Raw genomic sequence first — 22,671 nt, 5'->3', positions numbered from 1 at the left:
AACTTTCTATATGTATTTTTCTAAATGTATTTTCTTCTAATTCAATTGCATTTATTAACTAGAGTCAATACTTATAAGAGCTAGAATTGTTTGATTTTGCTTTCTTCGGAAAAGTCAGCTGATCAAGATCTGAGCAATTCTATTCGAGCAATACACAGATACTACAACGTCTTGATGATTGTTGCCTGTAGGTGGCACTACTTGTTAATTGAGCGAAGTTTGAAACGATGATATTCCTTAGATAATACGAATATTATTTATAAGTTTACGAATTGTGATCTTTACTAACATCAATATGATAATGACACTAAATAATAAAAAAAATAATAATAATAAAGATGATATTGAAAATAATTTTAATGGTCACACTGAATTGATGATAAATATAATAGTAATGATGATATTTATTATTATTATTACTATTATTATTATGTTATTGAGCTCCAGATTATTTAATTTAAATCAATAATTCCTTTAATTATCATTTTTAACTTCCCGCTAAGAAAATCGAAGATTTTCAAAAATCGGGAAGTTATTGTTTTCACCCCATTTTACGAAAATCGAGTTTTCATCGAATCTCGACGTTTCGAGGTCCATAGGAAGCTTCCCTGACTATTCCCGCGATGGTGTGTGTGTGTGTGTGTGTGTGTGTGTGTGTGTGTGTGTGTGTGTGTGTGTGTGTGTGTGTGTGTGTGTGTGTGTTGTGTGTGGATGTATGTAAACCTCTCGTAACTTTTGAACAGCTCGACCGATTTTATCGCGGTTGGTGCCATTCGAAAGGGCTTGACCAAACTTAGATTTCTAATACACTTTGGATCGATTCAGACCGGTAGATTTTGAGAAATCGCAAAAAAACTGCAAAAAAAAATTTTTTCAAAAGTGGTTTTTTTGGAATAACTTTTAAACGGCTCTACCGATCAACTCCAAAAACTAATCCGCGTTTAAGCTTGAAAAACCACGTTGATCGCCGCTAATCTGGTCGAAATCGGTTAATTCATTCGTGAGTTATCTTTGACGAAAGAAAACTGAAAAAATCGTTTTTTCGGAATTACTCCGAATTTTCCCACTCTGTCAATATAAACTCAAACATTTTTAATGAAGCTTAAAAACTGCGTCAAATTCTACCAACCGCGTGAAAATCGGTTCATTCATTCAAAAGTTATTGCGATTTGAAAATTAAAAAAATAGTGTTTTATCAAACTTTTGAGCTCGAAGAGCTCAAAAGCATACAATAGTATATTACATACCTAGGCCAGTAAAATAAGAAAAGTCTCAGATCACATGTAATTGTTGGCCGAGGCGAAGCCGAGGTTGACAAACATGTGATCTGAGGCTTTACTTTTTACTGGCCAAGGTATGTATACTATTTTTCTGCTCGACGTAGCCGGAATGTGGCAACTTTGTTTAGCGCAGCGGCCAGAAAGTTGCCACTTTCCGGCCGGAGGGCAGAAAAAGCTATTTTTTTGAGCTCGGAGAGCTCAAAATAATATACAAATTGTATTTATGAGCTTGAAGAGCTCTCAAACGTCATAAGTGCAATTTCAAGCGTTTAGGTATAGAATTGGCGGGAAGTTGCAGGGATGGCCTTCAGGGTCAACCGTATTCCTAATTTTTTTTTAATCAATTAGACAATTTTTTTAATAAATTAGCGTTATCAGGCGTGCATTTTTGGATTTTTCAAACTTTTGTGTTTTATTTCTCAAATACTGGGTAGTTGATAAAATTATTTTCTTGTGTTTTTCAAAACATGAGATGCTATATTATAAATATACATATAATATAGACCAACTTAACGATTAAAAAAGTTTCACTTCTATTGTGACCTTATGCCTGTGAGGCTCACTCGTTTTTTTCTGAAATGTAAAGTTTCCAATGGATAATTTTATTACAATTCCTTCACTAATTAATCTAACGGAACTTCGTTTCCATCCGGGTATCCCTTGACACCTCTCAAGTTCTTTTTTTAAATACACTGTACATATAATCAAGGGTAGAAGGTTTACTAGATACAACATAGCACACTTATGTCTGTAAGTTACAAGTGTAATGTAGTAGCGAGCAAAAAATGACACTTAACAAAAAGATATGAAATCCGAACAAAAACAGTTTAACTGTAAAAAATTGCGCCAAGTCCACGTTCATAGAACTCATCTCAATAACATTTGCACTTTACAAAAAAAATTAGGCTCGTTTCAATAATTTTTATTCTCTACAAAAAGATGTGAAATACAAAAAAATACTAAGAAACCGTCATAATGTTGAAAAAATTGAAATAAAATTTGTTAAAAATTAAAAAATTAAAAAAAAAATTTTTTTATCGTACTTGGCGCGCGTCATTGAGTACCCCAAATTTTTTCAGGATAAATGAACATCTTTTTAATGTTGAGAAATTTATAAGTAAGTGAACCTATATTATTTCATAATAAGTTTTACAAAAGTTAGGTAAAATCGACATTCCATACGCAGTTATGCAAACTACATACAAGTCGATACGCATGCTCACGTTGGGTCGGTTGCATTGAGAATTTTGTTTACTAAAAAATAAAACATATGGCCGACTACATTGGGAAAATGCGGTGTGAGTGCCAATCAAAATGTGTTAATTACAATTAAATGAAGCAATATCAAGCTTTAATATTGCTTAAGGTTCTTCATTAAAGATTAATGACGAAGCTGAAAAAAAATGAATCCAAAAATTTTATATAATTTCAGATTTCTTGAACACACCACCATATTGACAGTTGTTTTCACTAAAGATCTAAAAAAAATTTTAAAAACGGGTTTTTTCACTAAAACTGATAATTAATACACTAAGCAATGTTTTCAATGAGTTCAGTATCCTTGACTAATGTAAATCTATATAAATATATAATATGATTATATATATACAAGCGAAATCGTTTTTTCTTGAGTTGACATGCTTCCGAAAAAATTTGCGGTACTCAATGACGCGCGCCAAGTACGATAAAAAAATTTTTTTTTTAATTTTTTAATTTTTAACAAATTTTATTTCAATTTTTTCAACATTATGACGGTTTCTTAGTATTTTTTTGTATTTCACATCTTTTTGTAGAGAATAAAAATTATTGAAACGAGCCTAATTTTTTTTGTTAAGTGCAAATGTTATTGAGATGAGTTCTATGAACGTGGACTTGGCGCAATTTTTTACAGTTAAACTGTTTTTGTTCGGATTATAAATACACTGAATTCCTTTATTAAACCGCTATTTAAATGCATAGTTACCGTGTTCTAATCCAGGATGACCTTTATTAAAATCATTTGAATTTGAAATGTTCAATTATTATGCCAAGTGACAAAAACAAATATTTATGATTCAAAATTCTCTTTGCATAAAACAGGGAATTTTTAATCACCTTTAATGAGTGCAAGATTCATTTGAAAACTAATCTTTTTTATTCCGTAAAAAAATTTTACATGGCCACATCAGATTATAAACAGTCATAAATGCATAATTTATTAGAATTTCTCAATTTTTTACTTTTTTCAGAAATTTGTACGTTAGTTAACATACACGGAGAAAAAAATTTTGCTATAGGAACTCTATAGTAGTTAGTTAGTTGTAAAAAGTTCCAGTAGGTTAACGTATTCTTATGGTAACAATACCGTTGAGCTCCTGCAACTCTACATCGTTGAGCTCTGAGAGCTAAACGTTATTTACCTCTCACAACTCTACAAGATCGTTCTGAGACTATAACAAATTTTTGGCAGTCTGCTTAATAATTTTTTTTTACTATTTAGCATTGATAATTTAATAAATAAATGCGGCAGAACGAATTTATATTGCCCGCAATAATTGTATATGACAAATAAGAATAGTATTATAATAGAAATAAAATAATAATAGAACTTATATTACAAATAATAATTATTTGAAAAATAAAAATATGGTCGTCACAAAATTATCTTATTTTCTTAATTATATCAATAAATATTGGACATAAAATCACTACCGTATATGCACAAGAAAAGATAAATAAACGAAAACAAATTTTATTTTGTGTTAAATGGGGTCTTTTTAATGTATTTCGATAACTTATTACTTATCACAATATATTCAACTAATAAATTAAATTAACAGTCACTGCAAATGAACCTTGAAAAACCATTAATACAAAACTGTTCTAACGAAATTCAATTTGACAAAAAAAAAATCTATTTCCGTAAATAAATAAACTGGAAACTTAATTGTCCTCATATATTTTTAATAATATGGATGAGTAACAAAATAATTCTGTTTGTCATTTTAGAAGGTTATGAAATATGTCAGCGCACTCCACTACTGCGCAACGTAAAGCGCTCCCAACTATACCGTTTGGCTCTGAGAACAATTCCGTAGAGCTCTGAGAGCTCAACAACATTGAGTTATCAGAACTAATTAACATTTTGTTACTGTAACTCTATAACGAACAGTAAACTTTGTATAGTTGTGGTAACTCTACAGTTAGGTTACCAGAACGAAATTTTTTTTTTCGTGTATCACATTAAACGAACATCGGTTGACTCAACTAAAAACCAAAGACAGAATAGCTCCTGAACAATTCTTGAACTGAGAAATTTTACTTGATTCGATAATTTTTCATCTTGAATTAAGTTATTTTTTTTTTTTTTTTTTCACGACTCATGATGCGAAGCATCAGAGAGTGCTTTACGATCGAAAAATTTTTTTCGCCTCATTTTGGCGGCTATTTTTATTATAGCCTTGTTAGTTCACGGAATCAAGATATTTTGCATACTATTGTCGAGATAATTAATGGAGATTAATTTCATGCTTTTTAAAAATTGATTTACTGCAATAGAATTGGAAAAAAACACCAAAATAGGTCAAAAAATTTTCCTGTCCGTCATGTGTGAAACCCGGAAACACTGTAAATTGTGAAAAAATCCATTATTTGAGTTAAATTTTTTTTAAAAAATTTCTAATCGACGATTGTAGGTCACTGAATGCGAATGGTTAATTGATTCAGTGTCGTTTAATTACAATTAATAAAAAACGAAAACTACAAGACTGTATATCTATGGGGTATTCCATGCCAAATCGACCACTTTTGACCCCGACCCTTTTCGATTTGGCCGAAAGTTTTCCATCCTTTTTCTACCCTATAAAAACGGTTCTCAGAATTTTTGAATTTTTACCTAACTCCAAAAGTTATGAATTTTTCAAAAAATGGCTTTTTATTTTCAAATAGCCATAACTTTTCAAAACTAAACATTTAGGTACCTTTTTTTTTTTTAAAAATTTTTTGTTTTTAGATGTACTTTCCGATAAAAATATTAAAAATTTTTGTAAGGCAGTACATAGGGAATTTTGCAGTTTTTGACAAAATCAATGATTTTTCGAAGTTCGACATTTTTTTTAATTTTTTTTTCTAAAATAAACTTTAATCAATTCCACAGTTATCCCTGTAGAACCCAGATTGGTCCTATTTCTCTTTCTATTTTTTTTATTCAATTGAAAAAAAATTGTTAAATTTTCAAAAATGGAAAAAAAATTTTTTTTCATAAATTTTATTTATATAATGAGATAAATACAATTCAACGATTTCACGGCATTATATTCACAATTTAGAGGCTTCATCGATGACTGTAATTAGTAAGATTCAAATTTTAATTATCGACTTACCTATAGCCAGTAAACTAGATGCTATAAGCTAGTATGTTTTGATTAAAAGTGCGGCTTTTTCATTTTGAGATCTAAAACATAACCTATAAATCTTTTGTGCAATCTAGTGTTTTATAAAAGATTGTCATTACATTTGTTGTATAAATAAATAATTTCTCTAGTTTATAAGCGCTTTTTTAATTTGTCTTTATGGTGTCAAAAAAGGTATTTGATCGGTGTTGTAATCCTTTTGAGTTGGAATCTCATTTTAAAAAAATTGGTTTACGTCCGGCGACTGATATTATGAAAGTAACGTTAGGATTAGATGATAATTATTTATTATGCAGTTCATGTCGAAAAAAAGCTTCAGAGTTAGTGAAGCAACAAACAAATGCTCGTAATGATCCTAGTGCTGATGTAAGTGACCGTGAAGACAACTATAGTGACAATAATGACAACAATGATCAGGCTGATAATGATAGTAATACAACTGCCACGGATCTCCCATTATCCTTATCATTCCGTAAGTTTTTTTAATTATTTATACGTTACTTGAATACATTTCTAGTAGCTATATGTTTCACTATTATTTTTTAAGGTTCCATGTCATTTGATAGCGAACCCAAAGCATCACAATCAAGCTCAGGATCCCAAGTTAGCGCTGCAACTCAATTACCCGTAATAAACCATGCATTAGAATTGTTAAATCAATCACCGATTCCATCGAAGAAATTGAATGATAATCCATTTTTGAACAATAAAATAAATCGGGTATCCGACAGCTTGAAAAGTTTTGCTTTCTTCTTCAGATGAAGAATCGATTGATGACGATGGTGAAAATTTTCGCTCTCTAATTAAAATGTTGTATGATAAATTCAACGATAAAGAAACTGATAAGTCTTTGAAAATACAAATTTTAACATTATTACCTGTAAAATGGAGTGAGAGACGTATTTGTGAAACTATGAATACATCAAGACATTTGTCAAGAGTAGCAAAAAATTTGGTTGAAGAAACGGGTTTACTTTCTACACCTGAATCGAAATTAGGTATGGGTAGCGTAAAATCGATGTTTTAAATACACTTGAAAACTAAATTACTCAACATTTTTGTATAGGGAGGACAATTACTGATCAGGTAAAATTAAAAGTTGAAAATTTTACAACGATGATGAGTATAGTGCTCAAATGCCCGGTATGAAAGACTTTGTATCAATTCGAAGTGATGATGGTAATCGGATACACGTCCAAAAAAGACTTATCCTGTCTAACTTAAAAGAATTATACCAATGTTTCTGTGAAATAAATCCTGCTGAGAGAATTGGATTTTCAAAATTCGATTCTTTGCGACCAAAACATTGTGTGTTAGCAGGGCAAGTGGAACACACACTATCTGCGTGTGTAATACGATTCATCAAAAACGTGAAGTTAATGATGCTTGGTAATTATCAAATTAATTAATAATTATAAATGCGTGAATTTTAAGTTTACTAAATTACTGTTATTTTAGGTGCAAATATTTATTCTTTGACAAGGAACACAGAAAAGCCCATTAAACACTACAGCGATTACTTGAGCATGATTATATGTGAAAATCCATCTTTTCAGTGTTATTTAGGTGGATGGAAAACTGTCCTGGGGTCGATGAGTTGAGTAAAATTTTACTAAAATGTTTTGAGGACCGGGAAATCGAGAATATTACATATAAATATTGGATATCAAAACCGAGAAGTAGTTTAGAAACTATTATTAAGCCTACAGAAGAATTTGTGGAAAAATTTTGTAGTGAGTTAGAAATTCTTCTACCTCATTCGTTCATTGCTAAGGAGCAAGCCCAATTCTTGAAGACATTGAAAGAAACATTGAAACCAAACGAATACGTTATTATTTGTGATTTTGCAGAAAATTATGCCTTCGTAGTACAAAATGCGGCAGCTGGTTTTCACTGGAATAATAATCAGGCAACAGTTTTTCCAGTCGTTATTTATTATAAAGTAAATAACAAACTTGAACACAAAAGTTTAGTAATTATCTCAGATTCTAACAAACATGATGCCGTTGCTGTTCATGTTTTCATCGAAATAATAACTGATTACGTGAAAAGTCTTCCTGAACGTTGTAACAAGATTTATTATTTTTCTGATGGAGCTCCTCAACAATTTAAAAACTTTAAAAACTTTGTAAATTTATATTACCACGAAGATGATTTTGATATTCCTGCTGAATGGCATTTTTTTGCGACTGCCCATGGGAAAGGTCCGTGTGATGGAATCGGTGGTATTCTCAAACGACTTGCAGCGAGAGCAAGTCTCCAACTCGCGGTAGACAAACAAATAACGACACCAGAAGAACTTTTTGAATGGGCTTCTGCACCGGATAACTTGCCGAATATTATAGTGAAGTTTTCCCCAGAAGAAGATTATGACACAGCAGTAAATGATTTAAATGATCGATTTTTGAAAACAGAAACCGATTACAGGAACTCAACAACTACATTGTATAATTCCGGACAAAATGGTTGTTTACTAGTTAAAAACTTTTCGAATTCGAATGAACACAGAATTTGTAAAAATATTTAAACGACAGAGAGAAAAGTAATTAATTTTAGCTGCATCAATTATTGATCTTACTAATTACAGTCATCGATGAAGCCTCTAAATTGTGAATGTAATGCCGTAAAATCGTTGAATTGTATTTATCTTATTATATAAATAAAATTTATGAAAAAAAATTTTTTTTCCATTTTTGAAAATTTAACAATTTTTTTTCAATTGAATAAAAAAAAATAGAAAGAGAAATCGGCCCAATCTGGGTTCTACAGGGATAACTGTGGAATTGATTAAAGTTTATTTTAGAAAAAAAATTAAAAAATGTCGAACTTCGAAAAATCATTGATTTTTGTCAAAAAACTGAAAAATTCCATATGTATTGACTTACAAAAATTTTTTAATATTTTTTATCGGAAAGTACATCTAAAAACAAAAATTTTAAAAAAAAAAAGGTACCTAAATGTTTAGTTTTGAAAAAGTTATAGCTATTTGAAAAAAAAAAGCCATTTTTTTGAAAAATTCATAACTTTTTTGGAGTTAGGTAAAAAAATTCAAAAAAATTCTGAGAACCGTTTTTTATAGGGTAGAAAAGGATGGAAAACTTTCGGCCAAATCGAAAAGGGTCGGGGTCAAAAGTGGTCGATTTGGCATGGAATACCCCTATATATATCCACGTAAAATTAACATGGATGGTGATACATCTACATCTATAGATATTATGTACATTTTATTCCACCAGGGGCACTTGTGCAGTACCTTCCTACTACAGCTGTTTTTTCGGCAATTAATTTTGAACGACTTAAGTTTTTTTTTTTTTTTTTATATTTCATAATTAAATGAGCATTATGAGTCGTGCACTTTTGGATTTTCCAAACTTTTTTTTTTTTTAAAGTGTATATAATGCGTATTTGGACATATCAGGTCGTCTCAAAAAAGTTTTTATGTAGTGTTCATATCAAGTAAGAAATATTCGATAGTGTGGTTTAACTATACCTACAACCACTAGTTTAAGCTGGGCTTACTAAATGATTTATCTGTATTTTCATAATTGTTGTGTTTTAATTTTCAATCTTTCATTCTATCATCAGCAAAATGAAACCTTTAATTCATAAAATGTACTCTAATAATGATCAACAGCAGTATGTTTTTTTTTAGACTAAAGAAATACTAATTAAATTTGCGTAACGACGTTGATTACATAACATCAAAGCATTTCTGTTGTTTATTTCAATATCTCAACTTTGAAAGTCAAGTTAATTGAAATGTAATTAGATCGAATTGCAAGCTAAAAGCGATAACGATATTTATCATTGTTTGTAATGGTAAATTGATGTTAATTAAACGTAAGATTTACAAACATAGCGTTCAAGTTAAATTAATTTTGAAGTATTAAGAATTTCAGGTTTAGTCGTTGTGATAATAACAATAATAATTATTAATTTATTTAAAATGGTTACGTTACCTCCATCGTACAACTTGCTTTTGTCTGGAAGCTCCGTGTTCCAACACTCAGCCTTTCATTGGTATACTTTACATAACTTTTAGTCCACGGTAACCTGACCTAGTACGCATAATAAACACACTATATATTTTAACCCCTTGAGAGAGCTGTGCATTCATGTAACCTCTAATCCAAACTAACTTTTCCTCAATGTGTATGATGAATTCTATTTACCCGTTATAAATAATCTTTCAGTAGTTATTTTCAAGCAAAAACTAAAAACAATTTATTTATTCAAATTACGGCATTACTTTCAGTTGTTTATTTTTTTATGATAAATCTCATGATGCTTAACGATATTTATTATTGTTTCATAATTCTTAAGAATAAATTCCTTACTTCCCATGCAAAAATCTTCTACAAGGTTTGCGAAAGACTGCTCTATAGTTCTATAGTTCCTATAGCGTTGTTTTCCGCGTATAGAGGTCTTGCTGCAAATAATTATTACAGGAAAAAATTGCCAATCGTGTACAAGCCTTTCACAAGAATTTGATTCTGTCTTATCTCAGTAAATCATATATCTCTGTAACTCTGTTCCTTCTCAAGCAATTGCTGCAAGTTTCTTGCGTACAACTATGGACAAGTTATCGACCATTTTTGAGTTAGACCCTTGTGACACGATCTTTTACAAGACCTATGCATCAATGGAGACGCTAGTTACTATAGCTCTTGCACAACCTCTTGCTCAAACACATGTTTCTTGGGTTAACGTTTGTAATTAATTAATTTGTGCACACTCACCCCTTGCATAAACTAAATTTACAATGTAACAATTAAAATTTAATAAATTTGGAACATTGCAATCTATACTCTTTTATCGAAAGCATTGTTCATAAAAATCGATTTAAGGCATTGATTTACATTATCAAACCGACTATAATAATCATTATCGGAACATCATTAAGGATAAAGTGATGTTGCTCACGAATATATTGTTAAAATTAGGGGTGTGTGAATATTCGAAATTTCGAATTACTCGAAGCGAATCGAATCGAATTATTCGATTCGAGATTCGATCCGAATATTCGAATTATTCGAATAATTCGAATAGTTCGAGAAATTCGAATAATTCGAAAGATTCGAATAATTCGAAACTGTTTCGAATCTTTATTAAATCGAAGAGACGTGGTGTGACACTCAAGTTACACTTGAAACATGAGCTAATAGCTTTTTAGTGCTTATAGTACAAGCTCTCATAGAACTAGCTATCTTAATTCAATAAATTTCAGTCATTTTACATCAAATCAAGCAATGATTTGACTTCTTTTACTCATATTACAAAGTCGTAGAAATTCAAAATATTTAATGTCGACAAAACTCTTTCTCAAATCCCATGTAAAACTTAAATCTTCTGATTTATCGAGGATTTTCAAATTTATTGATAATTATTTATCTGGCGCAATTTTATTTTTATGTGATAACGGAGGTACATTTTGATATAAAATTACTTCAAAAAATCATTATTTTTGTTTTAAAATCCGGACCTAAAACGTTAAAATAAATATTACTAAAATTGAGCTTTATTTTCATGATAATATCTAATTTGAAAAAAAAATGTAAATAAAAAGGTAAATATTATAGTGTGTAAGTTATTTTACTTTATGATTGTCAATATCATATATTTCATTATCAACATGCTAAAGATAGTTACCATCATCATCCTATATGCTTATATTTATAATTTCTGATGGTAACAGTTACCATCAGGAATTATAACAGCTACTATCCAAGGTAGTAAGTAGAATTTAAACATCAGCATTTAAAAACCACGGTCAAGAACAAATATATACTAAAAGAAAAATATAGGTATTATTCCTATAAATTTATAGGATAATAATAATAATAGTCTTTATCTGCCCAACAAGGGGGTACAAATAGCGGACCCCCGTTCCGCTTGACAATAATTTTACAAAAAAGCCTTACGTCTACTTAATACCTAAAAAATTACAAATATTTACAAAAAGAAAAAAGGACTTACACCTAAAATTCGCCTAGGCGGGCAAAAAGAAAAACACCTATGTGCCAAAAGAAAAAGCACCACCTCATTCCTCGACATCCATTCATCCATCCTTCACATTCATACTACAGGACCTCCGTTTCCGTTGCCAACACTACATATTACTCCCCCTCCCCCGCGAATCTCCACCTCAACTCTATTTCCTTCAGCCTTATTTCTCCTTGCCTTTCCCCTCCTAATACCTGTCCTCTCATCTCCTGCCACCCTTTCTCTACACCTCACCCAGAACAGACCTCCCGAACGTGCTCCCACGTCTCCAGTTCCATCCCACATACATTGCAGAGCCTACTTTCCTTTTTTCCCCAGTACCTATAGCCTTTTAGATAATCCCCTAATCTGAACCTAGCGATCCTACCCCATCTTTCTTCCCCCCCCCTAGTCCTTTTTTAAATACTCTGGTAGCCCTAGTCCTTTAATGAACTTATACTCCCTATTACTATTCGAGTCCCTAATTTTCTCCCACCTCTCTCTTTCTTGTTTGGCCTTTTCAACTCTGATCAATTCCTCCCCTCGTATCAATTCCTAACCTAGTATCCCTCTTAAGTACCTCTTCTGCACTCTTTCAATCTCCTCCCTGCCTTCCACCCCCAAATTTCCACTCCGTAACTCATCACCGACCAAATCAATCTATCAAATAACCATACTCTTCTAGCCCAGTCGTTCCCGAATTTCCTTTTGCCTATTCCCCAAATCTGCCCTAGGATCCTCGCTCCCTTTGCCACTCTTTCCCTCACATGATCACCTTGCTCACCGTTAGACTTTATGATGTACCCTAGGTATGTATATCTGCTCACTTTCTCGATCTCGCTACCATTCCAATTCCACCGCACCTTTTTCTTCCTACCACCCCCTTTTCTATACCTCATGACCTTGGTCTTCCCTACATTTACCTCTAACTTCTTTTTCTCCACAAATCTCTCCAGCGTCCTAATCATACCCCTCATTTCATCTTCCTCTCTAGCTAACAACACCACGTCGTCTGCATAAGCTAATGAAAATATCTTCTTCCCGCCCGATAAATCCACCCCTCCCCACCTCCCTTTTCCCAGCTTCTCATCCAAATCAGCCAAGAAGAACACGAATAGAAGTGGACTTAACGGGCAACCCTGCCTCACCCCTTTCATTGTCCAGAATCTTTCTCCCAACTCTTTCCCTACTCTCACTCTGCCACATGTTTCCTTTAAAACTACCTCACATCTTCTCACCAGTCCTTTACTAACTTCTCTTTTCCTCAATGCCTTACTCAGCTCCACCCTGTCCACCGAATCAAACGCTGCCTTGAAATCTACGAATGGAGCTACCATTTTCCCTCTCTCTTTACCTATTTCCTTGTTAGTAAGGTAATTTAGCGCATATATATTATTTATGGTTCCTCGTCCTGCCCTGAACCCAGCTTGCGACTCCGGTAATAGCCCCTTACCCTTCACTTCCACTTTTAACCTCTTTTCTAGGATTCCTACGTAGATCTTGTACGCAGTCTGCATTATAGTAATCCCCCTGTAATCTTCCACCCTTGACCTATCTCCTTTTTTTTTTTATTGGAACTATAACTCCATTCTTCCATTCCTCTGGCCAACCCTCTCCCTTTCATACCTTTTGGATTATCCACCAAAGTTCTCTCAACACCCCTTCACCCCCGTACTTCCAAACTTCGTTTGGGATTCCATCCTCCTCTAATGCCTTACGATCTTTCAACTTACCCACAACCCCCTTAATTTCCCCAAGAGAAACCTCATCCTCCTCTGTTATTCCATTCGTCTCCTCGACTACTTCCCTTTCCTCCTCACTCTTAAGATCCTCACCTCCCAGAATATTCCTAAAATGCGTGTTTCAGTCTTCCATTCCTATGTTCTTGTTTATACTTCCCCTCTTTTTTCTACCCTGGTTGACCACCTTCCAAACTTGGGCTTCTGATTTCGCGCCTTTCACCCACTCCTCCCATTTTCAGTCCTCTCTTTCTTTTTTAACCTTGCAAAGCTCCCTATATCGCCTCTTTTTCTCTAGGTACCCCTTCTTCTCTTCTTTTCCACCCTTAAAATTATTTAAGGCTTTCCTCAACTTTCTTTTCGCATCCCTGCATTCTTCATCCCAATAACCCGAAGTGCCTCTCCTCCTTTCTCCTTCTTTCTCCGATACTTTCATTGCACCTTTAATTCTCCTTTTTAGATCTCCCCAGGCATCCTCCACTTCACTATCTGCAATTTACCCCTCCCCAAACTCTTCTTGGAATTTTTTAATACCTGACTCGTTTCCAGCAACCTCTTCTCTGCACCTTACCCCGAGAATCCTTTGAGTCACCTCTTCGCTTTCCCGCAGCTTCTACCTCTACAACTACTGGCAGATGATCCGACTCTGTCTTCTCCTCTAAAATTAAACCTCTGATACTCTCTCTATCCCTTATATCGATCATTACTAAATCTATCACCGAGCACCCTCTCTCCCCAAAAAATATCCATTCCCCCTGTTCATCCCCCTCGACACACCCATTCAGAATGGCCCACCCTCTCTCTCTCTCTTACAAAATTGCATAAGCCCCTACCTTCCTTGTTAACCACCTTATCTCTTGAGATTCTAACCTCTCTATTTTCTTGCAGTTCCCCAACAATCAAACCACCCTCGGCTCCAGTCCTTACATTGAAATCCCCCCCTATGATTATATGCCTCTCCCACACTTGCTCCATCCATTTGCCCATGAGCTCTTTTTTCCTAGCTAGGTCCCCATTCACATAGACCCCTACTATCCACCACCATTCCTCCTCCAGTTTAACTTCCTTTTCTACCCACCCCTCCACGTCCCATTTGCCCCTTTTTCCTGACTCAATTCCTTCCTTCAGCCCAACCAAGATACCTCCTTTTGCTCTCCCCCTTCCCTTGGAAACGATCGCTTCCTGTATATCCCACTTAAACCCTTTTTTCCAAGAATCTTTTATTGACGCCCATTTCTTGTTATCTACCCATGTCTCCATCAACACAACAACATCCCAATTCCTCAACCCCCGCCAAAAATCCTCATCCTTGTTTTTAATCCCTGCAACGTTCCAAAAACCAATCCTAAAAGCACTCGATCCTTCCCCTTTTCCTTTTATTCCCCCCCCCCCACCCCTTACCCTTCTTGCCAACCTCCACCCTTACTCGTTTCCCTCCTGATTTTTCCAGCTTCCCTCCGCTTCGTCCCAAATCCTTACTTTGCCATTAACCCACATTTTCATGTATCCTACCTTCACCACGTTACCAGCTCTCCTTTCCTTCATCGCCTCTTCCAGTTTCAACCTCCTCACCCTTCTCTCCTGGAATGTCAGGTCATCCTCCACTCTAACTTTCTCCCCTTTTAGTTTACTTTTAGCTATCATGACCTCCTTTTTCCTGCTTACATCCTCCAATTCAACAAGCACTAAGCCTTTACCCTCTTTGTCCACTCCTCCTATCTTTCTCACGCTTTTTCTCCCCGCTACAACTTCCATTTTACCCCATACCTTGTCTACCTCTTCTCTCCAGATGCATTTAGATATATTTTTCATATATACATACATATAATATATATAAATATATGAAAAATTGATGTGGATACTCAAATGAACGCTCTTGATGGGTGTAACACCGGAATGAGCTTATATCTTTAAAAATGTCAATAGTTCTCAAAATACAAGGTCATTTCTTAATTGTTGATATTTTTAAAGATGTAAGCTCATCCTGATGTTACGCTCATCAAGAGCTTTCATTTGAGTACTCACATGCATTTTTGATATATTTTTCATATATACACATATATAATATATATATGTCGGAGATAATATCGAGCTGGGTTTTTCCAGAGATTGGAAATTCCCAATATTTTAGTTTGTCTGTTAATTTTAAGCAAAATTGTAAAGCATAGAATATTTAGATATTATTTACGACTTAAGCTGATTATATTTTTATGGTTATGACGATGGGCTTAAGTCCGGAGTGACAATGGTCACCAAACGTAGCCGAGGTCACAGGATAGAAGTAAAAAGTATATAGTTAGAAATATCGACAGACAATGAGGGCTGTCGAAATATTTTTGAGTGAATAAGTACTTAGGGTACTTGGAACAGTAGTTCTCGTTGAGCATTGATCAAGTAAAGATCGCATACATCCTGCTGACCCCGGATTCGTTCTCGGTCTTATTTCCCCAACGTCTTTAACTGTTATATCAATCGTAGTAAAATATTTGTAATTAAATTTATTATTTGTACGAGTTAGTGTACGTTATATTCCAAATCAAAGTCTTTGTTATATTTGATTATTGTGAAATAAATAAAAGATGGCTGATAATGATCCAAAGGACTCTAACAATGCCCAAACCACTCTTCCTCCGACATCAGAAGTGGGATCTGGATCAGCTACGGGTTTTTCTCCTAATCAATTCCAGTTGCTAATGGAAATGCAAAAATCGGAATTTGATAGAGTTAATGAAGGTTGTAACAAAACCAGTGTCCACTAATCGCAATATGTCTTTGCCGAAGTTCAATCCTGAAAATTCAAGTGCGGATCCAGCTGCTTGGTGTTCAACCGTGGATATGTGTTTCGCGGAACGTCCTCATGAGGGTAGTGCACTTATTATCGCGTTAAGTGAAGCTCTTCAAGGATCTGCATCTTCGTGGTTATCTCAAGTATGTTATCCTGGGATAACGTGGACTGAATTTAAAGATCTCTTCATCGCGAGATTTGGTGGACTAGAAACATCGGCGGCCACTTTAATAAATTTACAAAATAGTCGTCCGAAAGATGGTGAGTGCTTGTCTTCATATTCAAGTCGTCTATTGGCGTCGCTTTGTTCAAAGTGGAAAAGTGCAAGTGTCGAAGAAATCGCGGTGTCTGTTGTACTCGCTCATCTTTCACAGTGTGATACGCGTCTTCAACGTTTATCATTTACGACAGATATTAAATCACGTAACCAACTCCAAAATGAATTGAAAGCCTTTAATTATGCAAGAAAAAGGTCCGCTCCACACCAAGATGATCGTACGGAGCCTAATTTTAAACGATTTAAATCGTTGTCATCGATTAAGTGTCATTCATGTGGAAAATTAGGACACAGAAGTGTTGATTGCCCTTCAATTAATAAAGGAAAATCAGAACGAGCATCTAATAGCCAGGTAGCCACTAGGCCTACCTCACAAAAATCCGTTGTTACCTGCTTCAAGTGTGGCGTAGTGGGACACGTTGCCTCAAGATGTCCAACATTAGCGAGTGGAGGTTCAAAAAACAACGGGAATGGTAACAACAACGAGCGTCGTGTGGACATCTGTACGGTAGCAGCTCCATCAGGATCATTGATCCATCGTGGTGAGTCGTTTTCATTTTGGTTTGATTCGGGAGCTGAATGCTCGTTAATTAAAGAAAGTTTTGCCGCTAAATTTGCGGGTAAACGTAAAAATAATTTAATAATTTTAAAGGGCATTGGAAATGTTAGTGTGAACTGTACGATACAAATTTTGTCTGAAATAACTATTAATAGCCATACGTTAGAGATACTTTTTCATGTTATTGCAGATGATTATTTAAAATGTGACGTATTGATTGGTCGTGAAATTCTTGGGCAAGGATTTGATGTAAATATAACTTCAAATAATTTTAGCTTATCTAAAAGTAAACTGATTAACGCATGTAATAAACTCGAATCTATTAGTAAAATACATTTTAATGATATTGATACTGACGTAATTAGAGATGATAAAGAGAAACTCATTTCTATTTTTAAAAGAATATACCGATTCATTTATTCAGGGGTTTCCAAGTACTCGTGTTAATACAGGGGAGCTTATAATACGTTTAGTTGACCCTAATGTAACTGTACAAAGGCGACCGTATCGTCTTAGTGCTGAGGAAAGGCAGGTAGTACGGGATAGAGTAGATGAACTATTGAAGGCTAATGTTATTCGTCCGAGTTGCTCTCCGTTTGCAAGTCCTATATTATTAGTTAAAAAGAAAGATGGTTCTGATCGTTTGTGCGTCGATTATCGGGAACTGAATGCTAATACGATAGATGATAAATTTCCTTTACCCCTCATTGCCGACCAAATAGCGCGACTTGCTGGTGCTAAATTTTTCACATGTTTAGATATGGCCAGTGGATTTCACCAAATCCCTGTTGAGACAGAATCAATTGAACGTACGGCGTTTGTAACGCCTGATGGGCAATATGAATATTTGACCATGCCATTCGGGCTAAAGAACGCACCCTCTGTCTTTCAACGTGCTGTTATAAAAGCCCTAGGAGAACTTGCATATACATTCGTCATTGTGTATATGGATGATATTATGATTATAGCTTCAACTATCGAGGAAGCGTTAGACAGACTTCAAAAAGTAGTCAGTATTCTCATTAAATCCGGATTCTCTTTTAATTTTTCAAAATGCTCGTTTCTCAAAACCCAAGTACAATACCTGGGCTATGAAATTTCTGCTGGTGAAGTCCGTCCCAGCTCACGTAAAATCGAAGCCTTAACTGTCTTACCTGCACCGAGAACCGTAACTCAGTTGAGACAATTCATCGGTCTCTCTTCTTACTTTCGTAAATTTATTCCAAAGTTCTCACAGGTAATGAAACCCTTATACCGTTTGACCTCAGGTAGCAAAAAAATATTGAATGGACTGAGGTACATGAAAATATCCGTCAGAAAATAATCTCTGTATTGACTAATGAGCCTGTACTAATGATCTTCAATCCGAACTTTCCTATAGAGTTGCACACAGACGCTAGCTCTGAAGGCTATGGGGCTATATTAATGCAAAAATTTAATGGTTCAAATAGAGTTGTCGAGTATTATAGCAAAGCTACTAGTTCAGCTGAGTCACGATATCATTCATATGAATTAGAGACTCTAGCTGTATTTAACGCAGTAAAATTTTTCCGCCATTATTTGCATGGCCGACCGTTCGTAGTAATTACGGATTGTAATTCGTTAAAAGCCTCTCAGAAAAAGGCTGACCTAACACCAAGGGTTCACCGTTGGTGGGCTTTCTTACAGACTTTTAAATTTGATATTGTGTATAGAGAAGGTAAACGAATGGCTCACGCTGATTTCTTTTCGCGTAATCCTGTTACAGAACAATTGCGTAGTAATTCAAATAAAATTTTACAGAAAAGTATAAATTTGACGGAAATTTCCGATGATTGGCTTCTTGTTGAGCAACGGCGTGACCCAGAAATTAGTAAGATAGTAATTGATTTAGAAAATGATGAGATTGCGTCCGATCTTGCTAAAACTTATGAAGTACGGTCAGGGTTACTCCACCGAAAAATCCAAAGGCGAGGTAAAACATTATGTTTACCTATTGTTCCACGTGCTTTTAGGTGGTCGGTAATAAATCATGTACATGAGTCAATTATGCACTTAGGATGGGAGAAAACACTTGACAAGGTTTGCGAGTATTACTGGTTTGAAGGAATTACGAAATATGTTCGTAAATTCATTGATAACTGTTATACTTGCAGAGTTTTCAAGTCAAGCTCAGGCAAAGTACAAGCAGAGCTTCATCCTATTCCTAAGACCAGCATCCCTTGGCATACAGTGCACATGGATATTACAGGTAAATTAACGGGTAAGAACGATTCAAAAGAATACGTTGTCGTGTTGATAGATGCTTTTACTAAATTTGTTTTATTATATCATACTCGAAAAATAGATAGTGTCAATACTATTAAGGCTCTTAAAAATGCTATATCATTGTTTGGCCCACCGACCCGTATAATTGCGGATCAAGGTAGATGTTTCACAAGTAAAGAATTTCAAGAGTATTGTAACTCACAAAACTCAAAATTACATCTTATAGCTACGGGTTCAAGTCGGGCTAATGGCCAGGTAGAACGCGTAATGAGTACCCTAAAAAGTATGTTTACTGCAGCCGAAACGAGTGGAAACTCTTGGCAAGCAGTTGTAAATGAAATTCAATTAGCAATAAATTGTACTACTAATCGAGTCACTAAAGCTAGTCCGTTAGAGTTGCTAATCGGCAAAGTAGCTAGACCTTTTGGAATGATAGTTGATCAAGACGATAAAGAAATTGATATTTCTGACGTACGGCAAAAAGCAATTGATAACATAGAAATTAATGCGAAATATGATAAGTCTAGATTTGATAAGAATAAAGCAAAGATAGTTTCATTTAAAGTAGGAGATTTTGTGTTAATTAAAAATGAAGAGAGAAATCAAACAAAGCTCGATCCAAAGTTCAGAGGTCCATTTGTGGTGACGGAAACTCTCGACGGTAATCGTTATACTTTAAAGTCTTTAATGGGTAATAGAACGTATAAATACTGCCATGAAAACTTGAGAAAAATGCCTGAATCCCATATTCCTAGTGAGTTGGATGCTTCTGATGATCAAGAAGTTGTTGATCAGGAGAGCAATGAAGACTCTGAGACAGAGTCAGAAACCACCAGGGGAGAGACTCAGCACTAATGGTAGATGTAAGGTCGCACCACTTGCTCCAAGCTGTAGGTCGTACAAGCAAATCTAGAGTGATTTGGCTAGGGTACGACGGGCCAGTTGGTGAAGTGGCGGGGACCAAAGAAATCTGTTGGCCGCACTACTTGCGCCAGTCTGTAGTCGTAACTGCAAACTCAGGGTAGTTTGAATCAATTTTGTTTATCAAGATTGTCAGGGCGCGAGGGCCAGCTGGTGAGGTGGCGGGGCCAAAGATGAAGTTCTAGGCTGCACTATCTGCGCCAGTCTGTAGTCGCAACTGCAAACTCAGGGTAGTTTGAATCAATTTTGTTTATCAAGATTGTCAGGGCGCGAGGGCCAGCTGGTGAGATGGCGGGGGCCAGAGATGTTGTAAGCTGCACTACATGTGTCATATGTGGTTGACAATGTGGCGGGGGCTTAAGGTGTACATAGTTGAATACTATGGTGATACACAAGTTTTCTGTATATGGTATACAGTAGCAAACCATTTTGAGTGTTAGAGGTCTATACCTGTGGTGGATATGGCTTGTATTCAGTGTGAACGGAATGGTGGAAAGGTATTCTCAAGGAAACGCGTAGCGTAATAAAGGTGGTCGAACGTTTTTGTCATTCTGATGAATCTCTGGACATAAGCTTTAAAAAAATTGACACGGTTTGTAATAACATGTTTACAGATGCACCCGAGGACGTGTGATCGTCAGGTTGGCCGTGTCGGAGATAATATCGAGCTGGGTTTTTCCAGAGATTGGAAATTCCCAATATTTTAGTTTGTCTGTTAATTTTAAGCAAAATTGTAAAGCATAGAATATTTAGATATTATTTACGACTTAAGCTGATTATATTTTTATGGTTATGACGATGGGCTTAAGTCCGGAGTGACAATGGTCACCAAACGTAGCCGAGGTCACAGGATAGAAGTAAAAAGTATATAGTTAGAAATATCGACAGACAATGAGGGCTGTCGAAATATTTTTGAGTGAATAAGTACTTAGGGTACTTGGAACAGTAGTTCTCGTTGAGCATTGATCAAGTAAAGATCGCATACATCCTGCTGACCCCGGATTCGTTCTCGGTCTTATTTCCCCAACGTCTTTAACTGTTATATCAATCGTAGTAAAATATTTGTAATTAAATTTATTATTTGTACGAGTTAGTGTACGTTATATTCCAAATCAAAGTCTTTGTTATATTTGATTATTGTGAAATAAATAAAGATGGCTGATAATGATCCAAAGGACTCTAACAATGCCCAAACCACTCTTCCTCCGACATATAAATATATGAAAAATTGATGTGGGTACTCAAATGAAAGATCTTGATAAATGTAACATCAGGATGAGCTTATATCTTTAAAAATGTCAATGACTCACAAGATACAAGGTCATTTCTTAATTATGAATCTCGAGATAGAGCATTTTCGAATGCAGACTAAATACTTATCATAATAAATTGACTATCGGTGAGAATGATATTAAACCTTGAAAAGACACAAATTCACGTCAAGACTCAAGACCTTTGCAGTGACAGTTATCATTAAAAGTTTCTATACTATTACAGGAGTCATTCCAATACTATCACAGTAACTATTTCGTTTGCTGTTTCGAAAAAATTTCTATATGATAATGAGAACTATTCCCATGATGAATGGGAAAAGTGCCTATAATTTTCTTCTGTACTTGGAAATTAATAAATTTTCGATCAATTTTATCATGAATTCAACAATATTAATGACTATTTTTGATAGTAAATATTATCATCCTGATAGTAACTATAACCATCCTGATAGTGACTGTTATCATCCTGGTTGTAACTGTTACTATAAAAAATGGTAACTGCTATCATAAAAAAATGATAACACTAACCATCTTTGCATTGAAAAATTTTTTAATCATCCTAGATGATTTGAGCTACAAATTTAGTATGATAACCCCTATCATTTAATTTTCTCCGTGTGTGCATAAACAATCGAAAAAATTTTTCCATGTTGTTTCTTTGCTCCAGAAACTGGTGACCGTGAAAATTAACATTCATGATAAGAGAATTATGAAAAGGGAAAACGCATGGATAAAATTTATTCCAATTAAAAGTAATTAAGCCTAATCATTGCTTGATTAGACATGAAATAACTAAATGAAGGTTAAAACTAAGTGTCTAACACGGTGTCGTTTCGATTTAACGAAGATTCGAAAAAGTTTCAAATTATTCGAACCTTTCGAACTATTCGAATCTTTCGAATAATTCAATATTCGACTCGAATTTCGAATCGAATGCTCAGATTCAGTTTGATTCGATTCGAGCAAGATTCGCACAGCCCTAGTTAAAATATTCTTCGTAAACATTTCGAAAATATTAAACGTCAATCAGGAAAATATTATTTAGTATAATAGCTGTAAAATTATGACACATTTGTTGTGTAATTAATCTTCAACAGCACGTTTAATAGTGTATCCTACCAGTCGACAGGACACGTTCACGGTAAAATTATGTGCTAACACTACCAACCAATGGTTTATCTATCTATGTATATTCTGATGCTGTTATGTCATTTTA

At 34.6% G+C, this 22,671-nt stretch overlaps 1 protein-coding gene and 1 long non-coding RNA gene across 2 annotated transcripts in view; both read left to right on the top strand.

Annotated features, from left to right (window-relative positions):
- The window catches only part of LOC123275225 (protein turtle homolog B-like), a 333,309-nt gene that overhangs the window by 75,082 nt on the left and 235,556 nt on the right, over positions 1-22,671 (top strand). The window lies entirely within an intron of this gene.
- LOC123275228 lies at positions 15,189-21,530 on the top strand. The gene is made up of 2 exons (XR_006511650.1): positions 15,189-15,333; positions 21,495-21,530. It is a non-coding gene; the product is annotated as an uncharacterized LOC123275228 (long non-coding RNA).

The sequence above is a fragment of the Cotesia glomerata genome, linkage group LG1 (genome assembly GCF_020080835.1).
Source record: "Cotesia glomerata isolate CgM1 linkage group LG1, MPM_Cglom_v2.3, whole genome shotgun sequence".
NCBI lineage: Eukaryota > Metazoa > Arthropoda > Insecta > Hymenoptera > Braconidae > Cotesia > Cotesia glomerata.
Note: the sequence above shows the minus strand (reverse complement) of the source record. Positions and strands in the feature narration are given on the sequence as shown.